This window comes from Dama dama, chromosome X (assembly GCF_033118175.1).
Source record: "Dama dama isolate Ldn47 chromosome X, ASM3311817v1, whole genome shotgun sequence".
Taxonomy (NCBI): Eukaryota; Metazoa; Chordata; class Mammalia; order Artiodactyla; family Cervidae; genus Dama; species Dama dama.
In genome coordinates, this window is record NC_083714.1 from 89,405,103 (window position 1) to 89,431,944 (window position 26,842).

The following is a 26,842-nucleotide window of genomic DNA, read 5'->3' on the forward strand; positions in this document are numbered from 1 at the left end:
AAAGAAAAGTAAACAAGTGGGACCTGATTAAACTTAAAAGCTTTTGCACAGCAAAGGAAACTCTAAGCAAGGTGAAAAGACAACCCTCAGAATGGGAGAAAATGATAGCAAATGTAACAACTGACAAAGGATTAATTTCCAAAATATACAAGCAGCTCATACAACTCAATACCAGAAAAACAAACAACCCAATCAAAAAGTGGGAAAGAGACCTAAACAGATATTTCTCCAAAGAGGACAAACAGATGGCTAACAAACACACGAAAAGATGCTGAACATCACTCATTATTAGAGAAATGCAAATCAAAACTATAATGAGATATCATCTCACACCAGTCAGAATGGCCCTCATCAAAAAGTTTACCAACAATAAATGCTGGAGAGGGTGTGGAGAAAAGGGAACGCTCTTGCACTGTTGGTTGGAATCTAAATTGATATAGCCACTATAGAAGATGGTATGGAGATTCCTTAAAAAACTAGGCATAAAACCACCATAGGACCCAGCAATCTCACTCCTAGGCATATACCCTGAGGAAATAAAAATTGAAAAAGACACTTGCATCCCATTGTTTATTGTAGCACTATATACAATAGCTAGAACATGGAAGCAACCTAGACATCTATTGACAGTTGAACAGATAAAGAAATTGTGGTACATATGCACAATGGAATATTACTCAGCCATAAAAAGGAACGCCTTGAGTCAGTTCTAATGAAGTGGATGAACCTAGAACCTACTATACAGAGTGAAATAAGTCAGAAAGAGAAAGATAAATATTGTATTCTAATGCATATATATGGAATCTAAAAAAGTGGTACTGAAGAATTTACTTACAGCACAGCAGTGGAGAAACAGACATAGAGAATAGACTTGTGGGCATGGGGAGAGGGGAGGAGAGGTGAGATGTATGGAAAGAGTAACATGGAAACTTATATTACCATATGTAAAATAGTTAGCCAACGGGAATTTGCTGTATGGCTCAGGAAACTCAAACAGGGCTCTGTATCAACCTAGAGGGGTAGGGTGGGAGGGAGATGGGAGGGAGGTTCAAAAGGGAGGGCATATATGTATACCTATGGCTGATTCATGTTGAGGTTTGACAGAAAACAACAAAATTCTGTAAAGGAACTATCCTTCAATAAAAATAAATAAATTAGAAATAACCTAAGTACAACTGAAACTCCTGAACATTATACATAAAACAGATACAAAAAGACTCTGAAAGGTGGAGAGAGAAGGGACACCAGAGAGACCTCAAGACTTGAGGAATGACAAGGTGGTAAGTTCCCTGGATTTGTTTTGTCTCATGTATCCCAGAGTTAGAGCTCAAAAAACTTGAAACATGGAAACACCAATGGGAACAGACACAAAAACCAAAGCAAGGCTGTCTCTCTAACCAAAGGACCAGAAAAGGAGGTAGACTAGCCACACAGAAGAGTTTAGACAATAACTCCTCTGTTCCAGCCAAACATCCCAGGAAAAAAGTGTGGTCCATTCTCAAACCCACCTGCAAAGAAAGGGTTAAGAACACAGACTTTCACCCTTCCTAAACTGTGATCAAGTGTAACCTCCCTGCTGGGGTGAATGTCAAAGAAGGCTGAGTGGGGAGCTGGGACGGACCTACTTAGACAGAAAATCAGCAAGGATACAGAAGAACTCAACAATGCCCTCAACAAATGGTTTCTAATTTAATATGTATAGAACACTCCATCCAACAAAGACTAGACATGTTTTTCAAGTGCCCATAGAAGAAGCTATGTTACACCATATCCTGTGCCATAAAACAAGCCTTAACCAACTAAAAAACAACTGAAATAAAATGAAATGTATTCTGTGACCACAATGGAATCAAACTAGAAATCAATAATAGCAGAAAGATAACAGGAAAATATCTAAACACTTGGAAACCAAACAGCACATTTCTAAATAATCCATGGGTCAAAGATGAAATCTCAAGAGGAATTTTAAAAATACATTAAACATAATGAAAATACAACATAGCAAAATCTGTGGTATGCAATTAAAGCAGTGTTTAAAGGGAAATTTATAGAAAAGAGAAAAAGCCTCAAATCAATAATCTATGTTCCTACCTCAAGAAACTAGAACAAGAAGAACAAGATAAACCCAGAAGAAAGGAAATTAAACTAAGAGCAGAAATCAATAAAATTGAAAACAGGAAAACAATTAGATAAATCAGTGAAACAAAGATCAGTAAAACTGACAAATTCCAGTAAGACAAAGGGAAGGGGAAAAAGAGAAAACGCATGTTGTTAATATCAGGAACAAAATGAGTATCAATCACTTTGACATCAAAAGGAATAAATACTAAGGAGAACTCTACACACTTTGACAATTTTGATGAAACTTACCAATTCCTTAAAAAACACAAGTGCCCCAAACTCACTCAATAGGAAATAGATGATTTGAATAGCCCTGTCACTATTAAGAAAATCAAGTTCATAATTTTAAAACTCCCAGAAGACAAATACCCAGGTCCTATGGTTGCACTGGAGAATTCTACCAAATCTTTAAAGAATTAACACCAATTCTATACAATCTTTTCCAGAAAACAGAAGAGGAGAAAATACTTCCCAAATAATTTTATGAAGCTTATATTATCTTGATACCAAAACCAGATGACAGTCACACAACAAAAGTGAAAACTACAGACCAACATCTCTCATGAAAATAGAAGTAAAACTCCTAAACACAACATTAGTAAATAGAATTCAGTAATAAGAATTATACACTATTATCAAATGAAGGCTATTCCAGAGATGCAAGATGGTTTCAATATCTGAAAATAAATCAATGCAATACACAATATTAATAGACTAAAGAACAATCACATGATTATGTAAATCAATGCAGAAAAAAACACTTCACAAAAATCCAACGCCAATGATAAAAAAGAAAAAACAACACCCTCGGTAATAAGAAAAGAAAGGAATTTTCTCAACTTGAAAAAGAGCAGCCACAAAACACAGCTAACACTAAACTTAATGGTGAAAGACTGAATGCTTTTCTCCTCAGATTGTGAACAAGGCAAGAATGTCGGCCCTCACCACTCTAATTCCACACAATGCTGAAAGTTCTAGCCAGTATAGTCAGGCAAGAAGAGGAAATGAAATGCATACAGATTGAAAAGGAAGAAATAAAACTGTCCCTATTTGGAGATAACCTGATAGTGTATGAAGAAAATTCCAACAAACCATAAAACAATTCCTAGAACTAATAAGTTAAGTTTGGCAAGGTTGCAGGATACAAGATAAGCATATGGAAATAAATCATATTTCTATACACTAGCAATGAACAAATGGATGCCAAAATGTAAAAATACAATAACATGCACAATTTCTCAAGATAAAATGCTAAAGTGCTTAAATGTAAAATATAACAAAACTTGATAGGAATTGTACACTCAAAACTATAAAATGATGATGAAAGAATTCAAAGAAGATCTAAATAAATTGAGAAATATACTGTGTTCATGAATTAGAAGACTCAACATAGTAATGGACATCATGCATGTGTGTTCAGTCGCTCAGTCATGTTCGACTCTTTGCGACCCCATGGAGCCCACCAGGCTCCTCTGTCAATGAAATTTTCTAGGCAAGAATACTGGAGTGGGTTGCCATTTCCTTCACCAGTAAAGATGTCAATTCTCCCCATATTTATATACAGGTTTGGTGCAATTCCTATCAAAATTTTAAAAAATCAACTTAAAATGTATCACTTAAAATTCATCAACTTAAATGCAAACTAACCTTGGGAATTCCCTGCTGGTCGAGTGATTAAGAATATGCCTTTCAATGCAGGGGATGTGGGCTCCATCCCTGGTTGGGGAACTAAGATCCCAAATGCCACAGGTCAACCAAGTCCTCATACTACAAATGAAGAGCCCCTGCACTGCAACTACAGAAGCCCACATACCACAGCTGCTGAGCCCATGTGCTCTAGAGTCCACGCTCCACAATAAGAGAAGCCTATGCGCCACAACTAGAGAAGTCCTGCACTACAATGAGAAGCCCTTGTGTCACGACAAGAGAAGTCTGTGTGCTGCAACTGGAGAAGCCCCTGTGCCGCAACAAAGACCCAGTGAAGCCAAAATAAAAAAATAAAAAACAAACAACCCCCCTTCAAACCAAACTAACCTTATTTTGGTAATTACTTTGAAATATATATATGTATATATATATATATATACACACATCAAATCATCATGTTGTACACCTTAAACTTAAATAACCATATTATATGCCAATTATATCTCAATAAAGCTGGAAAATGCATCATGAACTTAAATGAAAAATGTAAAACTATAAAATGTTTAGAGAAAAGAAAACATTTGGAATCTAGAGCTAGGCATATAGGCTAGATTTTGTATATGACAATCAAACCATGACATGAACAGATAATTCATTGAAAAGGATATATGGATGGCAAATAAGCACATGAAAAGATGTTCTATCACTTGCCATTAGGGATATGAAAATTAAAATCACCATAAGATACCACTACATATCTATCAGAATGACTAACTTTTTTTAAAAAAATGACCACACCAAATGTTTGAGAAGATGCCAAAAAACTGGATCATTCATATATTGCTGATGGGAATGTAAAATAGTATGGCTGTTCTATAAAACAGTTTGGCAAGTTTCTTTAAAAGTTAAACTTGCAACTCTTGAACCATATGACCCAGCAATTGCACTCTTGGACATTTATCCCAGAGAAATGAAAACTTCTGTTCACATAAAATCCTGTTACATGATTGTTCACAGCAGCTTCATTTGTAATAGCCCCAAATTGGAAATAATCCACATGTCCTTCAACAGGCAAGTGGATAAACTATTTCTCTACATCCAAGCCATGGAAAACTACCCAGCAATTAAAAGAAACAGGATACCGATACATACAACAACCTGGATAAATCTCCAGATAATTATATTGACTGAAAAACCAAACAATTCCAAAAGGTTACATTCTGGATGATTTTATTTACATACCATTATTGAGAAGACTTAAGTTTAGAAATGGAGAGTAGATTGGTGGTTGCCAGGGGTTAAGGAGGAGGTGAAGGGTAGGATGAAAATTGGGGGTAGCTATGAAAGGGCAAGCAGAGAAGGCAATGGCAACCCACTCCAGTGTTTTGCCTGGAGAATCCCAGGGACGGTGGAGCCTGGTGGGCTGCCATCTATGGGGTCACACAGAGTCAGACAAAACTGAAGCGACTTAGCAGCAACAGCAGCAGCATGAAAGGGCAACTCTAAGGATTCTTGTGGTGATGAAAATTTTCTGTATCTTGACTGTATCAATGTTACTATCCTGCAGGTGATATTGTACTATAGTGTTGCAAGAGGTTGCCATTGAGGAAAACTGGGTGATGCGTATGTGAGACCTCTCTATTATTTCTAAGCTACATGTGAATCTACAATTACATCAAAATAAAAAGCTTAATTAACTAAAAAAAATGAATTAGATCCATGTGTCCTGACATGGTAAGGTTTCCAAGATACATTGTTAAGTGAAATAAAGCAAGTTAAAGATCAATGTATACACTGTATACAGTATACTATTTATTTTTAAATACCCACATACAACCAAACTATGTATACATAGAAAAAGATTTAGAAGAGAGTACTCTTCACTGATGACAGTGGTTGTTACCTTTGGGGAGCAGAGTTGGGAAAGGAAGAGGGTTTTAACTGTAGCTGGATTGTTTCTTTCTTTTTTTTTTTTTTACAATGAAAATATCTTCGTATGCCACTTGTATAGTAAAAACATTATCCTGGACACAGCAACAGTATACTAGGAATTCAAACCTGTTTTGCTTGTCCTGATCTGACCTACCCATATTTCACCACCAGTATAGCCAGAGGGCCCGGCTCATATCCCCCTGCCCTTGAGCCTCAAGGAAGTGCCTCCTGGGTCCACTTTACTTGGAATCAGGCCCACTAGCTCTACCATTGATGTATGGAAGTACCACCTGGAAGGGCCAATGTCCGCATGACTGTGAACCTACTGCTGCTGACGTCGTCAGCACGTCTAAGTCGTCACTGCTGCTGACGACTTAGAAACACACAAAGTTCAGCCATGCTAATCAGTGAAACAGCAGTTTCCATAAGATTCTAGTTGAAAAGCTGTCATGCAAGTTTCAAAGCTGAGGGCACCAAAGACCTCCCTACCCTCTGATTTGAAAATGTGGCAGCAGCCTCTTTGAAGGAAACTGAGAGCAGCAGGCATGAATAACAATTGAACAACTACCCCTAGCTGTGCCTGGCTGAGAGCAGATTCACCCTAGGGTGGCTTCTGAGAGTGCATTCATTCATTGACCAGATATTCACTGAGCACCTACTGTATAGTATTCTAGGCAGTGATAATAGCAGTGAATCAAGCAAAGTCCCTGCCTTTATGAGGCTCCCATTCTAGTGGGGGAGCAGATGATAGGCAAGATAAATAAATTATATGTTAGGTGGTATTAAGTGCTATACAAAAATGTATCAATAGCATGAAAGAAGGATGTAAGGTATTGACTGCTGGGGGTTGAAATTTTAGAAATGGTGGCCAGAGAAGTCTTCACTGAGAAGGTAACATTTCAGTGGAAAGCTGGAGGAAGTGAGGGAGCCAGCTACAAAGATATCCAGAGGTTGTGGACATTTTTAATTTCCCCCTTCAGATTTTGTCCACCCTTCTCCACCCAAGTTTGTGCCCTGGTAGGCTGACCTGTATGGACTGCATTGACAGGTTCCCTCGCCCTCTGGCTTCGGGTTAGGTTTGACCAATGGGAGGCACCTGCAAGGAGATCAGAAGGAAAGAGAAAATGAGATTTTTCATAATATCTCGTTGTTTAGGTTCATCACGGGTTGGCTGCATCCCTCCACCAAAGACCTCAGCTCCTCTCAGGTGGCCTTCTTTAGACAGCAACTTTCTGCAGTTCCCATAACCACTCTCTCCCAGCATCCTGACTGATGCGCTGGGGAAAAGCATTCCATGCAGAAGGAAAAGCAAGCACAATACATTAATGTGCCTGGAAAGCATAAAGAATGATCAGGAGACTAGTGTGGCTGGGATGAGGGAGGTGACGGAGGGATTTGGAGTAGATAAGTCAGGGAGGTAAGGGAGGGGCAGATTCTGAGGGCCTTGAAGGCTATTCTAAAGTCTTTGGCTTTTAATATGAGTGAGATGGGGAAAAATTAGAAGATGTTTGTTGAGCAAAAGATTGACACAGACTATGTTTTAATGGCATCATTTAGGAGACCAGTGACAGGCAAGAGAGGATGATGGCTTGGACTAGATGGAGGCAACATAGATGGTAAAAAGTGATTGGATTCCAAGTAGATTTTGAATGTGATGCAGAAGAATCCTGTTCATTAAAATGACCAGAGTGAAAGCCCAAACCCAAGATCAGAGACTTGTCACCTGCTTGTCACTGCATATTACTGAAAATTCTGTTATTCCATGAGATTTCAGAAGGCAGTGCATACAGCACAATAATCCTACTCCCTCACTACTTGAGCAGGACACACAACTCTAGACCAAAGGCCTAACCCCAAAGGTTCCCAGAGTGTACCTGACTCCAGAACAATTCCATAAAAATATCATCACAGACTTTCCAACCAACCTACCCCACCTTAAAGCCACAACTCCATAGGGTTTACACTGCATGCTATTTTGGACCCTGATTTGGGTCCAGCCTCTTTACCTCCACTGGATCCTCTGTGAGTTGGCCTAACCATGTCACATCAGAATTTTGGGAAACATTGTCAAACCTGTCCTGTTCCTACCTCCTGTCCTCTGCCTACCATCACTCACAGGTTGGCAGCAGACAGATGGCATCCATCAACCATTGAGCTGATAGGGATGGGTCCTAGGGATAGTCAGAACAGTGAGGGCAATATCTCAAAGTTACCATGATGTTTTAAAGCTTGAAACACTTGTTAAACCTTGTTTTATCATCAACATTTTATTAGGGAAGTATGTGTAACATTGACTTAATATCAGGGTAGGGACTGAGGAAACTAAACAAGTAAAGGTACCATGATTTTGATAAGAATTTTAAAATTTGCCTAGCAGCTATCAACCAGATTACTGGCAGATCAATGGGAGGGAGAGAAAATAAAAAACTCAGCTCCATAGGCTAAAAGCTCCCAGCCTGAAATGTCTTCTGGGAAGAAAAGCAGCCTGGTATTTTTGAATGCATGCTGTTGATGTTCAGGATAAGGCCTATTGCTTCATATTCATGAACACCCGGCAAAGACACCCAGCTGGAAGCTGGAAAACAGCACATGATTCTGAAGATTCATTCCAGAGCCAGGGAAAATTGATGGTATTTTGTTTACGTTCAAATAAATCAATCCAGAGATCAGCCCCACAGCCAAAGTCAGCAAGACCAGGGAGAAAACTGATGCCAATCGTGGAGGGGATGACCTGCATTGGAATCTCAGATTCAGGACTTTGAAGTTGTATACCCTTGGGTAAGATTCTTAACCCTCCCAGGACCTCAACTTTCTAATCTGTAAAATATAGATGATACTTAACTCACAGAGTTACATTAAGGATCAAAAGAGCTTGTATGCATAAAATGTATCCATTGTGGCCTCTGGGATACTAGCTGTTCACTACATGTTTTCTTTTTCTCTTGTCCACTTATTTTTGGCAAGAGCAGGGCCAGTGGTAGGGGGCAACTATGGGGTTCCAGTGAGCCCTGATGCCCTTAGGAAGAGCTATCTGAGGAATTCTCTGGCTCTTTCATGCCAATACTTTTTTTTTTTTTTTTGGCTCTTTGTTAAACGGGCATCCTGGGCAGCTGGCATTTAACCACAGCAGGACGGGTTTCTATACTCAGCTTGGCACTGAAGGGCACTAACGCCTATTAATTAACTATACATTCAAATGACCTGCCTAGGCAGCTGCTTTCATTTCTAGAATCCCAAATCTTTTCTTATTTCATTTCAGGTTATTTGAATTCCTATGTGTGGAAGCTGTTGGTGCAGACCTTGGCTCTCTCCTCTTTCATAACTTCAACCTCTCCTCTCTTCTCCATTCAACTCCCTTTACCTGCCCGACACCTTGGCGCTCCATCTTTTTCCTTCTCTCCCTTACTTCTTTCACTAACCCTCATCCAAAGACAGTGCTCATGGAGAGAACAGTTAAAAGTGACTCAAGTGTGTCATGGCCAATGCATGTTGATGTATGGCAGAAATCAACACAATATTGTAAAGCAATTATTCTTCAATTAAAAATTTGTTGTTCAGTCACTCAGTCGTGTCTGACTCTTTGCGACCCATGGACTGCAGCACACCAGGCTTCCCTGTCCATCATCATCTCCTGGAGCTTACTCAAACTCATGTCCATCGAGTTGGTGATGCCATCTAACCATCTCATCCTCTGCCATCCCCCTCTCCTCCTGCCTTCAACCTTTCCCAGCATCAGCGTCTTTTCTAATGAGTCAGCTCTTTGCATCAGTTGGCTAAAGACTTGGAGCTTCAGCTTCAGCACCAGTCCTCCAATGATATTCAGGACTGATTTCCTTTAGGATTGACTGGTTTGATCTTTTTGCAGTCCAAGGGACTCTCAAGAGTCTTCGCCAACACCACAGTTCAAAAGCATCAATTCTTCGGCACTTAGTCTTCTTTATCATCCAACTCTCACATCATACATGACTATTGGAAAAACCATAGCTTTGACTATATCAGCAAAGTAATTGACTTTGTCAGCAAAGTAATGAATATCTCTACTTTTCAATATGCTGTCTAGGTTGGTCATAGCTTTTCTTCCGAGGAGCAAGTGTCTTTTAATTTTGTGGCTGCAGTCACAGTCCACAATGATTTTGGAGCCCAAGAAAATAAAGTATGTCACTGTTTCAATTATTTCCCCATCTATTTGCCATGAAGTGACTGGGCTGGATGCCATGATCTTAGTTTTTTGAATGTTGAGCTTTAAGCCAGCTTTTTTACTCTCCTCTTTCACCTTCATCAAGAGGCTCTTTAGTTCCTCTTCACTTTCTGCCAAAAGGGTATTGTCATCTGCATATCTGAGGTTATTGATATTTCTCCTGGCAATATTGATTCCAGCTTGTGCTTCATCTAGCCCAGAATTTCACATCGTGTACTCTGCATAGAAGTTACATAAGCAGGATGGCAATATACAACTTTGATGTACTTCTTTCCTAATTTTGAACCAGTCCATTATTCCATGTGCAGTTCTAACTGTTGCTTCTTGATCTGCACATAGGTTTTGCAGAAGGCAGGTAAGGTGGTCTATTTTCCCATCTCTTGAAGAATTTTCCACGGTTTATTATGATCCACACAGTCAAAGGCTTTAGCATAGTCAATGAAGCAGAAGTAGATGTTTTTTTCTGGAAGTCTCTTGCTTTTTCTATGATCCAATGGATACTGACAATTTGATTTCTGGCTCCTCTGTCTCTTCTAAATCCTGCTTGAACATTTGGAAGTTTTTGGTTCACATACTGTTGAAGCCTAGCTTGGAGAACTTTGAGCATTACTTTGCTAGCATATGAAATGAGTGCAATTGTGCAGTAATTTGAAGATTCTTTGGCACTGTCTTTCTTTGGGATTGGAATGAAAACTGACATTTTTCCAGTCCTGTGGCCACTACTAAGTTTTCCATATTTGCTGGCACTTTGAGTGCAGGCCTTTCACAGCATCATCTTTTAGGATTTGAAATAGCTCAACTGGAATTCCATCACCCCCACTACCTTTGTTCCTAGTGATGCTTCCTAAGGCCCACTTGACTTCACACTCCAGGATCTCTGGCTCTAGATGAGTGATCACACCATCGTGGTTATCTGGGTCATTAAGACGTTTTCTGTATAGTTCTTCTGTGTATTCTTGTTACCTCTTCTTAATATCTTCAGCTTCTGTTAGGTCCATACCATTTCTGTCCTTTATTGTGCTCATATTTTCATGAAATGTTCCATTGGTGTCTCTAATTTTCTTTAAGAGATCTCTGCTGCTGCTGCTGCTGCTGCTAAGTCGCGTCAGTTGTGTCCGACTCTGTGCGACCCCATAGACGGCAGCCCAGCAGGCTCCTCCGTCCCTGGAATTCTCCAGGCAAGAATACTGGAGTGGGTTGCCATTTTCTTCTCCAATGCATGAAAGTGAAAAGTGAAAGTGAAATCACTCAGTTGTGTTCGATTCTTCACGACCCCATGGACTGTAGCCCACCAGGCTCCTCCATCCATGGAATTCTCCAGGCAAGAGTACTGGAGTGGGTTGCCATTGCCTTCTCCATAAGAGATCTCTAGTCTTTCTCATTCTATTGTTTTCCTCTATTTCTTTGCATTGTTCATTTAAGAAGGTTTTCTTATCCTTGCTATTCTTTGACACTCTGCTTTCAGATGGGTATATCTTTCCTTTTCTCTTTGCCTTTCACTTATCTTCTTTTCTCAGCTATTTGTAAGGCCTCCTCAGACAATCATTTTGCCTTTTTTTCATTTCTACTTCTTGGGGACGGTTTTGAACACCGCCTCCAGTACAATGTTACAAACCTCTGCCCATAATTCTCCAGGCAGTCTGTCTATCAGATCTAATGCCTTGAATCTATTTGTCACTTCTACTGTATAATCGTAAGGGATCTGACTTCGGTCATAACCTGAATGGCCTAGTCATTTCCCCTACTTTCTGCAATTTAAGTCTGAATTTGGCAATAAGGGGTTCATGATATGAGCCACAGTCAGGTCCTGGTCTTGTTTTTGCTGACTGTATAGAGCCTCTTCATCTTCGGCTGCAAAGAATATAATCAGTCTGATTTCAGTATTGGTGATGTCCATGTGTAGAGTCATCTCTTATGTTGTTGGAAGAGGATGATTGCTGTGACCAGTGCATTCTCTTGGCAAAACTCTGTTAGCCTTTGCCCTGCTTCATTTTGTACTCCATGAGGAAACTTGCCTGTTACTCCAGGTATCTCTTGACTTCCTACTTTTGCATTCCAGTCCCCTATGATGAAAAGGATATCTTTTTTTGGTGTTAGTTCTAGAAGGTCCTGCAGGGCTTCATAGAACTGCTCAACTTCAGCTTCTTCAGCATTAGTGGTTGGGGCATAGACTTGGATTACTGTGATACTGAATGGTTTGCCTTGGAAACGAACATCATTCTGTCATGTTTGAGATCGCATTCAAGTACTACATTTTGGACTCTTCTGTTGACTCTGATGGCTACTCCATTTCTTCTAAGGGATTCTTGCCCACAGTAGTAGATAAAACGTTCATCTGAATTAAATTCACCCATTCTGGTCCATTTTAGTTCACTGATTCCTAAAATGTCAATGTTCATTCTTGCCATCTCCTGTTTGACCACTTCCAATTTAACTTGATTCATGGACCTAACAATCTCAGTTCCTATGCAATATTGCTCTTTACAGCATCAGACTTTATTTTTACCACCAGACACAGCCACAACTGGGCATTATTTCTGCTTTGGCTCAGCCTCTTCATTCCTTGTGGAGCCATTTCTTCACTCTTCTCCAGTAGCATATTGGGCACCTACTGATCTGGGGAGTTCATCTTTCAGTGTCATATCTTTTGCCTTCATGGGGTTCTTAAGGCAAGAATGCTGAAGTGGCTTGCCATTCCCTTCTCCAGTGGACCACATTTTGTCAGAGCTCTCCACCATGACCCATCATTCTTGGGTGGCCCTACATGGCATAGCTCATAGTTTCATTGACTTAGACATGTCTGTGATCCATGTGATTAGTTTGGTTAGTTTTCTGTGATTGTGGTTTTCATTCTGTCTGGCCTCTGATGGATAAGGATAAGAGGCTTGTGGAAGCTTCCTGATGGGAGGTACTGGCTGTGGGGCAAACTGAGTCTTGCTCTGATGGGTGGGGCCATGCTCAGTAATCCAATTTTCTGCTGATGGGTGTGGCTGTGTTCCCTCCCAGTACTTTGGCCTGAGGCTTAAACTATGGCAGATGCAGTGGCGGTAATGGTGACCTCTTTCAAAAGGACTTATGCCAGCATGCTGTGGCTCCCAGTACTGTTTTATTCAGTGCCCCTGATCCTGCAGCTGGCCACTGTCAAACCACACCTCCACTGGAGACTCCTGGACACTCACAGGCAAGTCTGGCTTAGTCTCTTGTGGGGACACTTCTCCTTTCTCCTGGCTCCTGGTGCACACAAGGTTTTGATTGTGCCCTCTAAGAGTCTGTTTCCCCAGTCCTGTGGAAGTTCCATCATCAAATTTCCCACTGGCCTTCAAAGTCAAATTCCCTGGGAGTTCTCAGTCCCTTTGCTTGATCCCCAGGTTGGGAAATCTGTTGGGGGCCCTAGTAGTTTTGCAGCAGTGTGAGAACTTCTTTGGTATAATTGTTCTGCAGTTTGTGGGGCATCTGCTTGGCAGTTCTATGGTGGGGCTAATGGCAACCTCCTCCAAGAAGACTTATGCCACATGCCATGCCTCCCAGGTCTGCTGCAGCCAGAGCCCCTGTCCCCGCGGAAGGACACTGCTGACCTGTGCCTCTGCAGGAGACACTCAAACACTCAAAGGCAGGTCTGCCTCAGTCTCTTGTGGGGTCCCTGGGTCCTGGTACACACAAGGTTTTGTCTGCACCCTCTGAGCGTCTCTGGTGGGTATGAGGTTTGATTCCAAACACAATTTTGTCCCTCCTTCTGTCTTACTGAGGCTTCTCCTTTGCCCTTGGACACAGAGTATCTTTTTATGGTGGGATCCAACATTCTCCTGTTGATGGTTGTTCAGCAGCTAGTTGCAATTTTGGAGTTCTCACAGGAGAAGGTGAGTGGGCATCCTTCTACTTCACTATCTTAACTACATCTATATAAATTTAAAAAAAAAAGAGAGAGAGACAGCCCTATGTGGAGTAGGGCAGCCTTAGTACCAAAAAAATTTTTTCTCTATTCTGAAATGAAAAAAAAAAATGTGGCTCAACTGGACCCATGGTCAGGCTTGGGGGGAACCACTGTATTTTCTCTTTGCACTGTCCTATCAGCTCATCCCAAAGCCCACTTTCCCATCCCTTCACACTAGGCTGGGTAATGGGATGACAGCAAAACATGGCTGCTGCCCTAAGGGAACTCTCAGTCTAGTGGGAGAGACAGAAGCCCCATGGTGTATATGAAGAGATGGAGAGGGGAGTACAGAGATGCAAAAATGTCTCTTTGCCTCTGAGGGGTCAAGGAAAGCTTTACAAAAGAGGGGAGACTTGAACTTGGCCTTGAAGCATGAATTTACTTTTCAAAATGGAGAGAGGTTCAAAGGGTATTTCAGGGGAGAAGGTGGCGTTAAGGATAGAAGGTCAGTGTGTGGTTGAGACTCTTTGTAGCCAGATGTTAAGGTCCAGGAAATGAGTACCAACAAGTCTTAAAGGAGAATCTAGAGCCAGCTTGCTGGGCAGTGGGACTGCAGGGTTTTAGGGTACAAGGCTGAGGTGGTTGGATCTGGTGAATGCTGAGAAGGGATGTGAAGAAAGTCATGTTTTAAGAAGATAATTTTGGAAGACAGAGAGACCAAAGGAAAAGCAGAGGCCAGTTAGGAGCCTGCTTCAATGGTCCTGGCATGAGTGGAAGCCCTGAACTAGGGTGCTGACCTTAGGAATGGAAATGAAAGGGCAGAGATGTCCCCAGGGCCTATTTCTCTAGCTTTGGTCTCTAGTTCTGAATTCACTCTTTACCTCTTCCCCAATACCTTGTCCCTTGATGATCTTAGTAAATGCTGATCTCAACCGAACTCCCACTTCAAAGTGAATTTATCCCAAATATATCTTGAGGTTGACTTCAAACCTACATCTGGGATCAGATAGTGGCTATTTTTGAACATTCTCAAAATACCATCTCATCATCTCATCAGCATGTTCAAAACAGTCATTGCGGTGCCTGTACCTCAGCCCTAGGCTAGTCTGGGAGAACCATGGACCTCAGCCACCTTATGGGCTTCTGGGGCTTAATTCAGCCACTGAAAGATTATTTTACATGTTTCTGGGACAAATTTGATTTCCTAGTTATAAACCACCAATTCCATGTGGGCTTGGAAGACTCAACATGTTCACACCTTGGGGATGACCTTCCTTCCCCTCATGTCCTCTCAAGTCCTTCAGGGGTGGCCCTCAGCTAGCGGTGGGTCCTCCCAGCCCTGGAAGTATTTGAAAATGTGTAGAGGCATTTCTAGTTGTCACAATGACTCTGGGGTGCTAAGTAAGCCAGAAGTCACAATGTTGAATATCCTGCAATGCACACGAGTGTCCCACACTGCAAAGAATTGTCTCACCCCAAGGGCCAGTAGTACTCTCATTGAGAAACACTGTGACCATGAGCTCGGTTGAGGGCAAGGATTCTATTTTGTTCTCTACTGAGCATTGCCCTTGGTTCTGGGGAAAGAAAAATGAACAAGACTTGTGCAGTGCCTTTGTCCCCTGTCTCTTAGTTGGGTAGGATAAAGATGACCCGGAGATAGAGGCTAAAAGTCAATAATGCATCACCTTCCATAACTACCATGGGGCCCCTTCCTAGTGAGTGGAATGTACTGCTAGTTAAATGATGAATTGAAATTCATTCATTCATTCATTCAAGCAGCACTCGAATAGCATGTGAACTTTTCAAAGTACTTTCTCACACATGGTTTTGCTGGAGCTGGCCTGGGAGGAGAGAAGGATTGGGGCAGGGTCTGGAAGCAGAGTTGAGGCCTGAGAGGTTCCTACCCAGCTCGGGCCAAAACAGACAAAGCCAATCAGACAGTCTCCTGGGACTGGGGCGGGGTGGGGGGAGGTCTGGTGTGAATGGAAATATGTGCCACATGGCCTGAATTGCAGGGGCTGGCCTTAGGCTCCCACAGCCCCCAAACACTTCCAGATGGATTTATTTATAACTTCCAAAGCAGAGGCAACACTCTGTTCCTTTTCCTCACTCTCCTCTCCACTCCCGGAACAAGGTTTGGCTGCTCCTTGACACTCTGGAAACCAGAAGGAGCCAGGGAATGTGCTGTAGTGCTCAGCCTGGGTTCATGGTCACCTCCTGCCCCCTAGGTAGCAACTGCAGCTCACTGTGTGGGTGCTGGCTGAGCTGGTCATATTCCTGCCAACCCAGCCCATGTAAGCTCTCTGCTAAATGGATCGTGTGAGCCGGGCACGTTCACTCTGGCAAGCTTCCACTTCAGACATGCCTCCACTTCATAAAGTCAGTCACATCCATTTCTTCTCATTCTCTGTCTTTGGAAGATTCTGAGTTTCATCCCCTCCACCTTCTCCCACAGGATACTGCTCACTGTACAGGCTGCCAGAAGCTTTGGTCTTGGACATTTTCTAAATCAGCAAACTGAAGCTCAGAGAGGTTAAGTGACTTGCCCAAGGATATACAGCACGTGAAATAGCAGAGCCAGACATCTAAAGCCCTAAACTCTGTCTCCGAGGTTAGTGCCTCCTGAACCTCAAGTTTCCTCATGTGTGAAGTGGGATGAATGCATGGCAGGTGGTCTGGTTGGAAGTGTGGGCTCTGGAACTGCTCTGCATGCTGTATGTGCTGTATGTCATTTACTGGCTGGATGAGCGTCAATGAGTCACTCTTCCTCTCTGTAACTCAACTTCTTTATCTTTCTTTGAAAGATTAAGGAGAGAATGGATTGAAATGGTTTAGCACAGTGTCTGACCCACAGTAAGCCCACAATAAATAATAATCAATATGATAACTTATTGCTCAACTACATCATTATAGAAAACTTACAGCTCCCATCTTTTGAAATATGGGCCAGGCCCCATACAAACATCACCTCATGACTCTTCACACTATATAGAGAGAAGTAAACTGGGTTTGGAGAGATTATCACTTGCTTAAGGCCACCCTTGTAGGAATAGAGGAGGGCTTGAACCTGGTTCTAGGTGAGTTCAAAGTTATGGATTCTATGTTTCTTATAGTCTTTTAAATTCCTACAGAATCTGAAAGATAAAAGCCCCTATATGGGTCCTTTGCCTTGCCTCTCCCACTCCACCCCCATTCTCTCTTGTTTCCTTTAGGATAGGCCCAGGGGGCTCCCTCTGTCCCAGAGCTACAGCCCACACAGCTGCCCTGAGCTTTCTGGTGGCCCTAAACAGGACCTGTGAGCACATCAGGCCCAGAGGAACCTGGTACCCTGGGGCTGAGGCCTTCTGCTTCCCTTCTCTCCTTGCCACAGCTGGAACTGGTGGTAGCAGGAGGGGGACGGGGTGGCAAAGAAAGCAGATGAAGGCTCCAAGGTCAAGCTTCTAGATGTGCCATGTCTGTTTCCTGTACAACCTCTTCGCTCTCAAAAGTTACTCAGAACCAACGTCTGGTGAATCCACCTCTCTGACTCCAAGGGTCCAGACAAATTTTCCTGCAGCTGTTCAGCAACACATGACACCAGATTTCTGCCCCAGTGGGAGTCTACAGTATTCTCACATTCCTTCCTGCTTGCTGCTACACAATGACACATGTATTATTTCTGCATGTTTTCCCATCCCACACCACACGTCAGTACCACCAATGACAGCATGAGGGAATATAGCATAATCTCTGTGCACATATGGGCAAGGAAAGCAGCAGATGCGTCTCTCAACTGAATGTGACTCACCAAATGGGCTCCAAATCCCATCAACATTTAGATTCAATCTAGCATATTACCCTCATCTTTTCAGTCATCATCCTGGGCTACCCAGGATGCTCAGAATTCCTGATAGTCCAAGAATAAGTGCAGAGTTACTTCATAAATGCCCAGTACAGAAAGGAAATTGAATAAATGCTTAATCTCTATCCAAAGCTTTGTCCACAACTCTGAGAGTTTGTGGACAAACATTACCAGAAAGACCCAGGGGGCAGTTCCTCTCTGCTTCCAGCATTGACATTTAGGAAAGCTTCCTCATCAAGAATAGGCATTTACCATTACCCCAGAAACTACCAGATCTCCAGCCCCAGCCTTACTGTGTAGAGGCCTTCTGAGCCTCGGTTACCTTCTCTGTTGTTCAGAGGCATCTATTATGTATCAGGTATATGATACTTTCTCAACAGATGGTACATTTATAAAGTTTTATCTTGTAGTAAAATTAAATTTTTACACATTATAGAGTCATCTAGAGGATGATTCAGGAAATTCTTTATTTTCCCAATACTTACTGGGCATCTACTATGTACAGAGCTGCATGTGAGACACAAAAAAATTCAAAATAAAGTTTCTTTCTGTCAAGAGACTATAATATAGTTGGACCTTTAGATAAGTGTGGAATATTTCAGAATTTCCATATACCTTTAAGAGCCAGGCAAGTACTATAAATAAGTAAGTAAAGGAGGCTGGAGTAACATCATCATCATCATCATCATAAGTGGTGGGGACTGTGACAAAGTGGAGAGCAAGAGGTCCATCTAGTGGGAAAGTTGCCATCCCAATCCAGCTAACTACCACCCTGTGGGAATGCAGGGCTAGTATTACTAGATTTCTCTGTTTCTAAAAGAAGACAGAAATCTAGATTGAATGGAAAGATTAGTAATTGTGACTTGTTAGCAAATAATTTAGAAAAGAAACAAACCACATACAGACCAAACCAAATATATTCAGCCCATCAGCCACCAGTTTGCAACCTGTCCATAATGATAGATGATACATTGTTGAAATACTTACTGACAGTAAGTTCTGGAAGTGCTCAGACAAGGATGTGAGCTCCTTGGGCTGGTATGACCTGGAAAGTTTTCCTCAAGGTGGTCAGATTCAGACCGGGTTCCAAAGTGTGAGTGTGAATCTGATAGGCAGAAGGGAAGAGCACAAAGTTTTTGGAAAGGATAGACAGGTGAACCAAGAAGGTTGTAGTCAGAACTCAGAGGCAGCGAAGAGGTGTGTCTGGTTGTTATGGATTCTTGGGGGGAAGGGCAACCTCTGGCTTCTGGTTAGTCTCAGTGGAGGAGGTCTCTCATGATCACCAGAATCAGGAATCTCAGAGTAGAGGAAACAAAGGAAGATGGGAACTACTACTTAGAGAGTCTGATTCTGAAAAGCCAGTCAGAGAGTAATATTAAACACAGACAGACAGATGCCTCATCAGCAGGCATGGGAAAAGCCACTTTAGCTAAGTCCAGGGCCTTTTCTAGAATATAGCAGTGTGAAAATGTATGAGAAGTGCAAATAAGTAATGCAGGATCCTGTCTGGTGACTAGAAACAGGTCCAGAAGGTGGGACTGGATAAACCACAGTACAATGAGACCTACCATATGGGGAAGGGGGCTCTGGTCCCATACAAACACTGGGGAAAGGAAAAACAATGCATGGAGCTTTGAAAAAGTCAGCAATCCACAAAATCCTGGGAACTATTTAAAAAACACTTTAGTAAGAGCCAAGGTAAAATATATGTCCAATATTAAAAGCTAAAGGATTAGAAAGCATTCTCCCACAGGGCTCTCTGGCAGCTAGGAAATTATCTGAAGGAATGAAGGCATTTTACCCCAAAGTGGAGGGCATAAGAACGTGTGGCATGCAGGTGTCAAGGAAAATACTACTGGCCTCGTATCAGATTATGTAACCACTAAAACAAGTGGCAAGGTAGTTAAGCATCATGGAAAAAGCACAAGGGTGGTAGGCAAAATTGTGCCCCCCCCCAAAATATGTTCATGCTCTAAGTCACTGGAACCAATGAATATATTAGGTTAAAGAGTAAAGTTCAGAAATAAGGTTTGCAGACAGAGTTAAGGTTGCTAATCATCTGACCTCAAGATGGAGAGACTCACACATAGTAGGTGGGCATAATGTATCACAAAGGTCCTTATAAAGTGAAAGAGAGGGGAAGGAGAGACAGAGTTAGAGAATGAGATGTGACAGCAGAAGTGGGGGTCAGAGAGATACTGGTTTCAAAGATGGAAGAAGGGGATAAAGACCAACGAATGCAGGTAGTGTCTAGAAGCTAGAAAAGGCAAGTAAACAGATCCTCCCCTAGAAGCTCCAGAAGGAATGCAGCTCTGCCAACACCTTCATTTTAGTCCAATGAGACCCATTTTTGACATCTAACTTCCAGAGATGTAAGATAATACATTTCTGTTGCTTTAAGTAAATTTGTGGTAATTTGTTATAGCAGCAATAGGAAACTATTACAACTAGCTCTGAACTCAGATGTAGGGTTTAATCCTGACTCCACTATATAGCAATTACTTGACCTTGGTCCAATCAGTTAACTTCTCTGAGCCCTAATATCCTCATCTCATCCTCACAAATGATGTCCATAATACTTACACTTCACAGAGTTGAGGTGAAGGGCAACTAAGATCATGAACGTAAAAAAGATAGTACAGGTTGGCACAGAGAAGGTGCCTGGCAATGTTCTTCTCTTTCCAATGATGCATTTGATACTTAGGACAAGTGGTGTTCTGGTAAATGTTTAAGCATTGGCTTGTAAAAAAATTGCACATGTATATACATATATATGTAAATTTACTTCTTAAGTAAGAAGTGAAATGCACAATTTATGAATAACAATGAAATAATACTCTATTGGAAATTCTATATAGCCAGTTAAATTTTTTATAATGCATTCATTAATTTTGCTGAACTCTTATATCCATAGCCATCTTACAGCTGCAAAAGAAGAGTGTAATTTCTATTTGAATGGTGGCTGATATTTTCCTTTATGTTAATGAGTAAGAAGAAAGTTAAACCATGAAGAAGTGTTAGAACTTGACAGATTAATCAGTGATTCAAACAACTCCTTTCTGAATCAGATAATAGTTTCTATGTACTGGAAGCATATTTCTTCAATTTTTTTGGTGTTATTCATGAAGATGGACATCATTTCTGAGGATGAGATGAGGATGTTAGGGCTATAAACATGACACTCTTTTAAGTTTAATGTACATTTTCTCCATCACTTTCTCAAGGCTAGAGTACAGTGAACAAAACAAGAATCTAAACCCTCATTTGTAGCATTCTCAGATTTTCATGTTATAAATACTCCCATTGTGGCCTATTTCAAGCAACCTATGTGACATCACCAAACTCAGAGTGGGAAAGGATGCTCAGTAGTACACCATTCAGATGCAGTAGATGTGAATCAGCTCAAGAGCACAGATCATAGTAAAATACTAAGAGCTGGTGAATTTTAAGTATTTATTATTTTTAACATAATTTATTTAACTGAAGGTTTATATAATTTAATATTTTTGTTCAACAGTTAATTTTTTATTTTGAGATAATTTTAGACTCACAGAAGAGTTGCAAAAGCAGTACAGAGAACTCCCCTATATTCTTCACACAATTTTCCCTTATGTTGACATCTTATATAATTATAAAACATGTATCAAAACTGAAAAATTAACCTTGCTACAATATTATTGACTAAAGTATAAAGCTTATTTGGATTTAACCAATTTTTCCACAAAAGTCCTTTCTCTGTTCTAGGATCTAATCCAGGATCCCATATTGCATTTAGTTGGTCATTTATTTGGTAGAATGTCGCACAATCTTGGCTTATTTTTTGTTTTCTCTTATAATTTAATTTTTAACGATGGCTGTGTTTAACAATTGTTTCATAGATTTCCTAAATATTGAACAATCAGCTTTCATGAGCCACAAGAAGCCCAAGCCAGCACACCACTACCTAGGAGGCTCAAAGCAAAATTGACAATTCATCTGTTTTTCCCATCAATTCCACTAATATTTATTGAGCGCCCTCTAGGGGCTACTGCTGGGGATGTGGAGATAAGGGAAACAGGCACTCCTTGCCACTGAGAAAAGTTCAGGTTAGGGGACATGACTGAGCAGTAGCAAATAGTACCCCTAGAGCAATCAGGGCTATGATGGGGGTGAAGTAGAATGTGCTGGAGTGCTCAGAGGTGGGAGGGGCCAACCCTGCCTGGGGAGGTCAAGGAAAGCTTCACAGAAGAATTAAAGGATGAGCAAGAGCTCTGCAGGTAATACACAAGGAAATAAGATGATCATGTGAGCTGAGTCTTGATGCATCAGTGAGAATGAGCCAGTCAGTTAAGGGAGCAGAAGGAAAGCAGTCAACATCTTTCTTTCATTCTATAAGTATTTATTAGGCATCAATTCTGTACCAGGCTCTGGAGATGCCTAAACATGTAATGAATAAGGGCACTCAAGTGTGACAAGGGTTGTAATGGTGAAGACAGTGCCTCGGCTGTCTTGAAGTTGAGGTGGTGTGTGCACACATGAAGGTGGCACCATGAAGGAGCATGAACTGGCCAGACACCTCCTCCCTGGGACTGCAAGAAGGACCTCAGAGGACGCTCTCAGGCTTCTAGCACCATTTCACCTAATGCAACCAACAGCTTTTGCCAGAGGATTACTAATGCTAGAACCTTTTTATGCAGGTACCATATGTTCATAGCACCCTCTTTCCAGCCCCTCACACCTAAAACCACATATACAGACCCCTGGGAGCTACACTTAGCAACTGACTCCTGCCTTGGGCAGATGGCATATAAATGCTCTCAGGGTGAGGTAGTGCTGACCAACACAAGGCAAGGGCCTTTGACCTGAGGCCAAGAATTCCCAGAAAAGTTCCTATGTCCCTTTCTCAACTCCCTTAGAGATACACCTCAGCCACTCTCTACATCATTATACTGCTTTATTTTCTTCACAGCATTTATTACTATCTGAAATTATTTGTCTTTTCTTTCTTTTGCCTGTTTCCTGCCACCAGAATCTCAGCTCCTCAAACATAGAATCCTTGTCTGTCTTGTCATCAGTATAACCCCAGCTCAGGGCCTGGACCATGGTGTATTCAAGAAATAACTGTGGAATGGACAAGTGAACAAATGAATGTGTGGGTGGATGCTATTATTCAGATTTGAGGGCTGCATTCCTAATTCTCTATGGCCCAAACTCTGTTTTAAATTTGTTGCCTGTCTTTGGTGCTATGAACTAAAACGTTGCCTGGCATATCAGTAAACAAAAGATGTTGCAGCCATCTTGCCACCACATTACAGCTGCCCCGACAGCTATAACACAGCCCTAAGGGAACTCAGGATAGAAACAGAATGCCTGCCATCTAGCAGTCAACTGCTGCAGCCACCCCTGACAGAGCACCCTGAAGAGACTCAAGATGAAAAAGCACAGGATACTGGCTCCAGATAGTTGAGGAGCATATCAAAGGTACGATTTCAGTGAGTCCAGACTCTTGCATCTTCCCATACATAGAAAAGCACCAAATTCCTTAATTTGAGATATCTGGTTTTCTCTTATTAACAGTAATCTTTTGATGTTCCAACTACCTGGTCTTTTGTTGCAAAAACGCCTATATATCCTGGCTCCCCCACTTGCCTCTTAGGAACAATTTCTCAGTGTTATCTGAGATGTTATATCTGGGCTTGAAGTCCTCAGAATGTCTGCCAAATAAAACATAACTCTCAACTTTTAGGTTGTGCCTTTCTTTTTTTCCCAGTCAACAGTGCCTTGACTGAATTTGAACTTTATAGAGGAAGGAAACTGACATGCATGAAATTGAGTGCTCCTCTTGTAACTGTTGTGAGAGTGTGAAAGATAACCACAACTAATATTTGTTGTGCTTACTAAGTGCCAGTTCCCATTCCGAGCACTTCATATATATTCAATAAATATTTGCCATGTCTCTACCAGTTACCACACACTGTTTAGGCATTAGGGATAGAGCAGTGAATAAAAGACAAAACGATCTTTGCTTTCAGGGAGCTCAAACATTAGCTCATTTAATCTGAAAACAACCTTAAGGTGTAGGCCTTGTGATCATTTCCATTTTTCAGATGAGGAAACCTAGGTACTAGGCTAGATCACACAGCAGAGCCAGGCAGTCTGGGCCCAGAGCCTGTGTTCTTAACCAGTAGGCTCCCCTGCCTCCTGAGAAGCTATTATATGGGGAAGTGCTTGGCAAACTTTGAATAACCTTGACAAATTTGAGTCCCTATTATTCTTGATGGGAGCATGGTGTCGGGAAGGGGCAGAAAACAGACCGGGCCAGGGAGCTCAGAGGATTCATGCAGCAGAGTGGTCATGGTACTCCTTAGGCCAGGAAAGCACTAGCTGTGTCTCTGGAGTCCTGGCCTTTTGCCGGGGGCTGTCTGACTTAGCCAAAGCACATGGAGTGAGACTGCATGAAGGAGCCTGCAAGGCCTCCTCACTAGTGTGTACTTAGCTCTTTATGGATTTTTTTTTTTTTTTGGCTAGAGTTCTGTCCTGGTTCCCCTTCTACAGATTTGTTGCCCTTATGGGGGCCTTGCCCCAACCTCTTGCATGGTCCTCCCATTCATCCTCCCAGCCCAAGAGGACAAAGGAAAGTTTGGCTAACCCCCACTGGGCTTTTCTGGTTTTCTGTTTCCATTGGAACAAAGAATTTCTCACCAAGTGCTCTCTGATCTTTGGAATGGGAAAGGAAAATAGTTTATCACATGGAGTACCCCACACACATCGTCCCCATGGCTCACTGGTCTCAGCCTTTCAGGACACCCAGATTCCTGGCAGGGCTAGGCAAGGATGGTGACTCCCTTCTCCCCAGCCTTCAGGAAGCCAGCGGGAGAGTGATGACTTCCATCTGGGCTGGCCTGCTTTCCACTCCTTGGGCTCCACCTGTGTCCTAGAAGGAGCAGAAGGAAGAATGAAGCATCCTCCCTCCTGCTTCTCCCACAGCTCCAGCCACACAGATGAGCCTCCTAGACCTTGGTCAGCAGATTTGCAAGTGATTCCTGTAGAAGGATGAGAGGTTCCTTGGGAGCTTGGGCAAATTCCTTAATCCCTCCAAGACTTAGTGTACTCTTCTGAAAAATGGGTCGAGGAATGCCTGCTTCATATTGTTATTGCAAGGATTAAAATTTTAAGAAATGTTTGCAAAATACTAGGCCCCAACTAGACTAGGTGGAAGAATTTAGTTTAGTCTAGGAGAGGAGATGCCATTGCTCCAGTGATGGGCCCACCTGAGTGGTAGGTGTGATAGAAGCTTTTGCTCTGGAAAGTGGAGTAGGACATCCTCCCAACTACTGGTCTCTGCCAGACTTCTCCCCTGCACTAGGCCTTCGGCTCAGAGCCAGGTACCCTTCATGGGGCACTGCTGTCTTGACTGAATGTGGCTGATGGGCAGTCACCCCTCCCCCATCATTATGTGACCAGCTTTACCATGGTTTCTTTATAGATGTTGATTGAAAATAAGAAGGCGCATTGGAAGAGATCAAGAAAGCAAAAGAGAATGGCTGGGGTGAGGATCTCTGCCCTCATGTCCAAGGGGCCTGAGTCACAAACCCAGCTGGCCAGGCCCTCGCTTTACTCCTTTAGAGATCATCATACCAGATCCCTCACTTTATCAAAAAGCAAACTAAAGATCATGGAGCAGAAGGGTCTTGCCCAACGTCACCTTGGCTAGACCTGTGAACTTCTATGGACCAGTGTGTTCTCTGCTTCCCCTATATAACCTGCTCCTGTGAATCCCGGGTCACATGGTCCAAAGATGGCCCAGGGCAACCTCACTGATCCCCTCAGTTTACTTGTTTATTCAGTAAGTACTCATTTGACTGCCTGCTATTCAACAGGCACCTAAATTAGAAGGTGATGTCTGATTTGGGGGAAAATTAAACAATAAAGGGATTCAGGGGGCCAGCAGAGTTGAGGATTCTTTTTTATAAGAGGGTGATGAAATAATTTATTGAGAAGGTGACATGTGAACAGAGATCTGAATGAAGTGAGGGAGTACACCCCACAGATATCTGGAGGAAAAGAATTCCAGGCAGAGAGAATAGCAAATGCCAAGATCTTGAAGCTGTGGGGGAATAGTAAGGAGGCCAGTGTGGCTAGAGCAGAGTGAGTAAGGGGTGGGCGGGATGGCGGTAAGACATGATATCAGACAGCTCGTGGGGGGACAGATCACACAGGGCCTTGTGGGTCATTGTAAGGACTTTGGCTTTTAGTTTGAAGTAGACACCCACTAGAGAGTTTTGAGCCGAGGTGAGACATGACCTGACATGTTTCATCAGGATCACGCTGACTGCTGTGTCAAGAGTCGATGTAGAGGATCCAATAACTTTATCTACCAGGGAGACCTAGTAGGAGGCTGTGCTAATATCTAGGTGACAGATGATGGTGGCACACAGTGGTAACAAGTGATTCAATTCTGGATACTATGAAGGTGGAAGTAACATGATAAGCTAAAAGAACAGAGATGGGAATGGAGAGAGAGAGAAGTCAAGAATAACTTTGGGGTTTGTGTCCTGAGCAACTGGAAAGTTGGGGATGCCCTAATTGAGATGGGCAAAACTGTAGGAGCAGCAGGTTTGTGGGGAACAGTCTGGAGTTTGGCTTTGAACGTGGTAAGTTTCAGTTGCCTGTAAGATACCGATGTGGATGCTTGTGAAAGCCAGCCCAGGAGCTGCGCATCCTCCCTCCTTCCCTCACTCGTACACTCTCTAGTTCAGCAAGCATGAAGCAAGCAAGGCCAGGCACTGGGGATGCAGCTCCCCGGCTGGCCTCCCTGTCTTCAATCTCTTTCCCCACCCCCACCCCCATCAGGCTCCAGTGGGGGCCTTCCAAAGCCAAAGTCAGATTGGTCATGCCCCTGCTCCAAGCACTCACCTGGTTCCCCACCACCTCTGGAGTAAAGGCCAAGATCTGCAGCACAGCCCAGGAGGCCCTAAATGATTCACCTTATTCCTGCCACTCCCAGTCCCCCTACTCCTTACATACCTGTCACAGAGCTACTTAGCAGGGCCTGAGCAGGCCATCCAGAGCCATAATGCCAAAGGTCTGCTCAGGGGCTACCCTGGGCTAAGAAAGGACTGCCCCCACCTCAGCTTGCTTTACTTGATTTTCCCACTGGGAACTGGCCAAGCTACCTCCTCTCACCTGAAGCCTGCCTTTCTTAGATTTTACACACACAGAGGGAACATCATTCATGGAGCTCTGAGCCTTT